Below are 7,805 nucleotides of genomic sequence, written 5' to 3'. Positions count from 1 at the left end.
ACAACCTATGTACAGTAAAATACCACATGGACATAACCTAAAAGGATAAACAAGGTAGGCAGCAATACTGACAGTACTTCTAGAAAGAGAAACCCAGCCCGGCCTGTTTAAATTCTGATCCTAATGAGAGATGCAGCTAAACATGGATGGTGTAAGAAGCAATGACAAAATGTCCCCGTTGCAGATTTGATGGTCTTCACCGGCAGTCGGAGCTCATTAATTGTATGCAATAGGGTGTAGTAACAGAGTGGTAGTATATTGTGTAATGACTATAGCTAAAGATAATTATGTACAGTGTTCAAATGAAGGTGCAGTGAAGCGTTCCCAAGGTAAAGCTGTCTGCACAGTGTCCCAATGAAACAAAGGAAAGGTTTACAAAGATGGGCAATGGCCCTTTCACCAACAACCAGGCCGATTCAATGCCTTCAAGCTAGCGACTCCCAAATGGACATTCTGGCTGTAGATCCACTTGTGACGATCCCCCGTTACAGAGCACAAAGCGTGGGTAGCTGCACTATAGAAAAGATGTAAAAGCTAAAAGCTGTATGTGCTGTATTGTTACAAAACAGTACAATGTAATCAAGGTTTCCCTTTATACTCAAACCAGGCCAAAATCAAGGCATACTGTCTGAATGGCCAGGAAAGTGAGGGCAGCAAACATGCAGCCGCCTAGTCCTGTAGCATACTAGGCCTTTCAACATTGGGGGGGGGGGACCTTGCAAGTGGGTGGAAAAGCCTTGAATGTCATCTTGTACAATTTTCTTTTTTAATTTCAATCTTTTTATTAAGATGTATCAAGAGAACATACAACCGATTGACAGTATCAGTTATAAAGTTACATAAGAACATGAATAGTCAAAAGAGTGGTTACAGGCAGATTCAGGGATACAATCACACTGCAAATACTTAAGGTAGGAAGAGGTGTACCACATCACATATACCTGAGGATCATATGATGACAGGTCCAGGGCCTACGACACTACATCAACCCCCCCAGACACCCCTTGGGAGCAGACTGTGTCTTGGGGGAAGTGGGAGGTCACCTGCCCCGGTCTCCCATCGACCCATTAGAGAAAAGACATTATATCAGGCGGTGAGGATTTTTCATGGCAGGCTGAGTGGTTTCGGGATCTATTCTAGGCTGTTTTCACTGCTGTTTCCGTCTGGTCTGGATTCATATCAAGGAGCGTTTATGTTAATTTTAAGCTGCAAGGATGTGCTAGCCAAAGTGACAATTGCTTGCTGAATCTGTGACCTGTAAGATTTGTTTTAGCGAAGAGATATTCCATATGACAGTGTTCGTTGAGTGTGTTAATGAGAGACTTGGTGGTTGGGGGAAGAGGGTTTTTCCAGGCGCGAGCTATTACTAGGCGTGCTCCAATTAAAATATGGTGTATAAGTGGCAGGCTGGTTGTAGGCCAGTGTTGAGGATCCATCCCGAATAATGCCACCTGAGTCAGGTGCTGGGAAGTATTAGTCATAGCCTTAATTAGAGCAGAGACTTGTTTCCAAAATGGAGCTATGATTGGACAGTCCCACCATGCGTGAAATATGTCTCCTAGTTCACCTAGTTCATTTGGAGACAGGAGTTGCAGTGTTAGAAACCGTAGCTTTTTCAAGATATCTCCATGTATTCCTTGGTGTGCATGCCTAAGTGCTTTCAATTGTACTACACATGCGTTCACTGTAGGGAGGTATGAGTGTGGGGCAGGGTGGTTCATCCAAGTTGCTGAGAGTATAAGTTGTAGGATGTTTGGTAATGACGTTACCTCTAATTGGCACCACATAGTGTTGGAATGCTGAGACCACCATTGCTTTCCTTGGTCCAAGACTGTAGCTTTATAGTATCGTTTGACATCAAGCGCACCCATGCTTTCATAGGTGGTAGGGGTACACAGAGTTGCGGATTTTAAACGTGGCTGCCCAGATAAAGGAGTTGAGGGTGTGTTGTAATTTGGCTAGTTCATTGGACAGTATTGGTAAAGGGAGGGTCCTAAAGTGGTACAGTACATGAGGGAGAAGAAACATTTAGTTGGGGCTATCCTTCCAGCCCAAGATGCTTTGATGGATGACATATCCGAGATTAGAGTATTTAATTTCTGATGCAGGGAAGTTAAGTTAGTACAAAGAAGTGTGGAGGACGGGGTTACTAATTGAATGCCTAAGTACTTCATTGAGGAACCGGGAGCCCAGGAGAAGGGGGAGACTTTAGAGATCTCTGATTGGAGTGTGGGTGACACATTAATGCCAATCGTGGATGATTTAGAATGGTTTAATTTATACAATGAAATTGCACTGAAGTTCTTTAATACTTGCGTTAGAATGCGGAGGGAGTTTACTGGGTCAGTGAGCGCGATTATGACATCATCTGCATTGAGGCCTATTTTGTGGTTGGTATCACCTACTAAGACCCCGGAGATGAGGGGATGTGCGGGGATGGTGTGTGCTAGGGGCTCCATCACCAAGGCAAAGATCAGGGGTGAGAGTGGACACCCCTGTTGTGTGCCATTGGTGATTGTGAAGGAGTCAGAGAGAATGCCCGAAGTGCGGACTTTAACGCTAGGGGATGAGTAAAAGCCTAGGATGGCTTGTAGAAAATTTCCTTCTATACCCCTTCAAGATATCCCCAATGGACTCTGTCAAACGCCTTCTCTGCGTCTAAAGAGATCAGCAGAGAAGGCGTCCGATGATGTTCTGCCCAATGTATAAGATCTATGAATCTGCGAGTGCCTTCTAAGGCCTGGCGTTGAAGGATGAATCCCACATGATCTGGGTGTACAAGGTGGGTCATGTGTTGTGATAATCGCATGGCTAACAATTTGGCATATATTTTTAGATCGCTATTGAGAAGCGAGATGGAGCGATAGTTAGCTGGATCATGGGGAGGGGGGGGGGGGGTCTTTCCTGGCTTGTGGATGGTGGAGATAGTAGCTTCTAAGGATTCGGTTGGGATTTCTCCAGTTGTAAAGAATCTGTTAAATGAGTTGCACAGGTGTGGGATCAGTTGTTCACAATATGTTTTATAATATTCATTTCCAAAGTCATCCGGGCCTGAAGCTTTGTGCAGCGGTAGTGCTTTGGTCGCGTCTCAGATTTCTTGAATCGTGAAAGGTTGGGCGAGTTCTGCGGCTTGTGTGGGAGTTAAAGAAGGGAGGTTCAGGTTGGAGAGGAAATTCTGGATATTTGTGTCAGTAGGTTGTGTCTCAGTGGGAGAATCTTTTAGGTTGTATAATTTGTAATAGAATGAGCTAAAAGAGTTGGCTATGTCTTTGGGATTAGTTAATCTGCGACCATTAGAGTGTTTAAGGTACGGGATTGCACCTTTGTGCTGCTTTACGTTTATATTGTTGTGCTAGGATTTTCCCTGCTTTGTTTTCCTGGGAGTACCAGGTAAGTTTCCGTATATAGAACTCATGTCTGTTCTGAAGGTAAGTGCTCAGCTCAGACCTGAGTCTACTGAGTTCTTCATGGGCAGCCTCTGAGGGCGATTGCATATTAGTTTTTTCTAGGATCTTTATATTGTCTAGGAAGGTGGCAAGGGTTGCATTGCGTATTTTTCTCCTGGGCTGACAGTTTTAGTAGGGTACCCCTGACCACTGATTTGTGGGCATTCCAGAGCGTGGTAGCATTTGAAACGGAATATTCGTTCAAGGTAAAATAATCAGCTATCTGGGATCTGACCAGTTCCTTAACATTCTTGGCACCGAGTAAGGAGGTGTTTAGTCGACATAACTTGTGCGATGTGATAGCAGGTGTTAAATTGAGGATGATTGCTATAGGGGCATGGTCAGACCATGATATTACGCTGATGTTGGAGGCGGTAATAGATTGGAGCAGTACTTTGGATGTCAGTAACAGGTCGATCCTGGAGTAGGTTCTTTGGGTAATGGAATAGAAGGTGAAAGCTCTCTCAGTACCATGTTGACACCTCCAGGGGTCGTATAGTTCTTCTAGGCATGTCATAGAGGAGAGGGCTGTGGATCGTTTCCTTCGCAGTGTGGAAGAATCGAGTGAGTGGTCAAGTATATCGTTAAAGTCGCCACATAGAATAATTTGGTCTCTCGGATAATGTTGTAGTTTGTGCATGATGGTTTTATAAAATAATTTTTGGCGAGTGTTTGGGGCATACAAATTGACTATCACTATGGGTCTGTTATTGAAGTTTGCTGAAAGTATTAGGTACACCTCTTACCTTTTTGTTAGCTCGAGAGTGAAAGATGTGCGGAAACAATTAGTGGGTGCACAATGGTGGGTTGATTGAGAAAAGGTGTGTTTCTTGAACGCATAGTATATCAGGGTGTTGAGAGATTGCTTCCCTCCACATCAGGGATCTTTTGAATGGGCTTTTTAAGCCTTTGATGTTAAGGGAGGTGATTTTGAGTGACATGAGAGAAGAGTAGCAGGTGTCAAGGTGGTACTGGGGTCGATTGTATCCTGAAGTGAGAAATGCAGTAGTAAATCAAACTCTTTAAAGCTTATAATTCATTTACCATTAGTTGCAGTGAACAGAAATAAAGATCAAACTTATATATCACAAAAAAGGTTGAAATAGAGACTCAGAATACTTAGTTGAACAAGTCTGTTACAAACAGAAAATAGTTAACAATACTATTAATCTTAAAGGTAAGGTAGTAACTTGATAAAATGCCTTGTGCGTTGCAATGTAGCGTGGGAGGTTCAGTGACGAAGAGATGCGGGGACATCTTAAAGGGTTGTACAGATGTATTCAAAGAGCTAGGTTTTATCCTTTGTTACCCACTTATTGGGGATCCTGGAAGCCCTCTTGTTCAAGGGGGGCTCTGGAGGCAGGTTTGGGGCAATGCAACTGTTTAATCCCATCTTTAGGTGTCAGAATTGCAACTTGCTGGTGTTGCTAAGTGACAATTAGTTTAGTGGGAAATCCCCATTTGTATGCCCCATTTGTATGCAATTTTGTGCTCCATGAGGATCGATGCCACTTGCGCAAAGGCTTTGTGCGCCTGTGAAGTAGCTGATGTCATTATAAAGTTGTATTTTAGAGAACGGTTTCGGGAGGTTGCGCAGGGACCTAGCGTGATGATTTGCTCTTTAGAGTGGAAATAGTGGATCCTGGCTAGGATATCCCTAGGTAGTGATTCAGACAGGTGCTGCGGCTTATGGATCCTATGAGCTCTGTCTATGAGGAGGTCCTGCGGTGTCAATGTCAGTATGATTTTACGGAACAGTTGGTGGAGGTATGGGGTTATTTCAGGAGGTGTTATGGCTTCTGGTACCACCCTGATTTTGATATTGTGCCGCCTAGAGCAGTCCTCGAGGGCAGCTGATGTATAGCCTCTGAGTGCTCTTCTTGTATATCAACCATGGTGTTATGAGCAACAGTAGCTGCAGATAAATGTTGCTCAATATGCTCAATACGCTTCTCCATGTCATCTACTCTGTCTAGTAAATGGTTGATTGATGACCTGTATTCTCTTTGCATATCAGATTGCAGGGAGAGCAGCATGGCTTTCAGTGTATGTTCTGAGGCAGGGTTTTCTGTGGTAGTATATGTGGCCAGGGAGGCAGTGTGTTGATCAGCTGCTGTGGCACCACAGGTCTCAGCGCCATGCTGCCTTTTCACCAGGGGAGGCTTTGTGGGGGAATGTGCAGGAGAAACAGCAGACCTCTTACCTCTATCTGTTGGAGAGGGGTTTGGCTGCTGCTGGTGGTCCCCAGAGTCCTCCATATCTGAGACAGGCTCCTCTGTCAGCGCTGGTGCTGTTTGTGAAGCCTGTGGTGCGGGATCTCTATCTCAGTCGGCGCCATCTTGTGCAGGGATCCTGGCAGGCTGCATGTAAAATTCTATTAGTTTCTGCGCTTCGTGGGTTTCCGTTCTGCCGCGGGTCATGTCCCAGAGGATGTGGGGAGTCAGTTGTCCCTCCGTGCGGTGGGGAGAGCTGAGTGTTGGCGCTGGATGTTGTGGGGTTGCTCTGTGAACGAGCGGAGCTCCTCATTCAAGCGGCCATCTCCGTGTGCGGCCAGGCCACGCTCCATCTTGTACAATTTTCAAGGGCCTGTTCCCTGTATCCAGTCCCCCAAATAGAATTGGTGTTTGTAAGGGGAAATCTGGAATCTCCTTTTATGACAATTTGCCCCCTGCTAGGGGCCTGAAAACAGGGGTACTCTAGCACCTCTTTGTACCTATTCTTTTTTATTCCGAAAAACTGGAAATGCAAATTAACACTCTCACACGTAAAAAAAAAAAAAAAAAGTACTTTAACCACTTGCCAAACATATAATGTGGATATAGGGTGGCTCGGGTGCAGGAAAGGGGTGTGCATATGCAGTCAACGATCCAGTCATTTTGTGATTAAACACAGCAGATGATGATCACCGGGTGCCAGCCAATGGATTACCACCGGCACCCGGCAATTGTCATGAATTCACACAGGACAAGGCTCTGTCCTGTCAGTGGGGAAGTAATAGATGTTCTTTTGTAAAAGCAAGGCATAAAATCTATTACTACTAAGCACCACACAAAGTACACATAAGCACTGGCTATCCACACATTTAACCATTTGATTTCCCTAGATGTTTAACTCCTTCCCAGCCAGCATCATTAGGACAATGACAGTGCATATTTTTACCACTGATCACTGTATTGGTGTTCCCAAAAAGTGTCAAAAGTGTCAGTTAGTGTCCGAATGTCCGCTGCAAGATTGCAGTCCTACTATAAGTCGCTGATTGCCCTGGTCATGAAGGGTGGTACATTTTATGGCGGTCAAGTGGTTAAAATAGGTCTATGGTCAAAATGTAAAATAATATATTCATTTCCACAATGTATTTCAATTATTAATAGCCTACTTCCAATAGTCTGAACAATCTTGAAGTTTGAAAACTTACTTTGTGAAGATCCCCACACATTTACCTGCTTGAAGTCTATGACCCGTATTCCCTATGCCCTGTGAATACTGAATCCACTGCTGTGTCACACATTTCACATAGCTTTTCTTCTGACCTGCAGAGGTGCTGACAGGAGAAGTTTCAGGAGGCAGTATCAGCACAGGAATCACTGCTTGAAGGCAGCAAGGTACCATGGAATATGTAGTCCTTAGAAATTGCAACCAAGCCAAAACAATGAGCAGAAGGTAAACTTCATAGCATGCAGGGAATCCAAGAAGCTGTGGTAGATGGCCAGCAGACAAGCAGCACTCACAACGTGGGAGGAGATTTTTCATTTAAGCTGTACTGTCAAAAATAACTATTGTTTGTATTGCCATTACAATGCTGATGTTATAATCTGAAAGTGTATGCTGTAATCATAGAATTTTTTTAATAACAAAAAAAAAAAATGTAAATGTAAATAATGTCCCCAGTGTAAATTATTCATCAATCACTTTGTCAAGTGATGTAAGTCTATCATCAATCATGGCAACCCAACAATGTTTCCGCACCACCACCACAACCTGCAAGCCAACAATGTAAACAACTAGGGTTATTATTATTATTATTTCAGTTACTTATATAGCACCATCAATTTACGCAGCGCTTTACATATACATTGTACATTCACATCAGTCCCTACCCTCAAGGAGCTTACAATCTAAGGTCCCTAACTCACATTCATACATACTAGGGACAATTTAGACAGGATCCAATTAACCTACGAGCATGTCTTTGGAGTGTGGGAGGAAACCGGAGTACCCGGAGGAAACCCACACAGGCACAGGGAGAACATGCAAACTCCAGGCAGGTAGTGTCGTGGTTGGTTTTCGAACCAGCGACCCTTCTTACTGCTAGGCAAAAGTTCTACCCACTACACCACTGGTTCCTGGATGACATCATTG

The sequence above is a fragment of the Lithobates pipiens genome, unplaced genomic scaffold (assembly GCF_037356315.1).
Source record: "Lithobates pipiens isolate NorthernLeopardFrog02 unplaced genomic scaffold, aLitPip1_a1.2 Scaffold_18, whole genome shotgun sequence".
In the NCBI taxonomy this organism is placed as follows: Eukaryota; Metazoa; Chordata; class Amphibia; order Anura; family Ranidae; genus Lithobates; species Lithobates pipiens.
Note: the sequence above shows the minus strand (reverse complement) of the source record.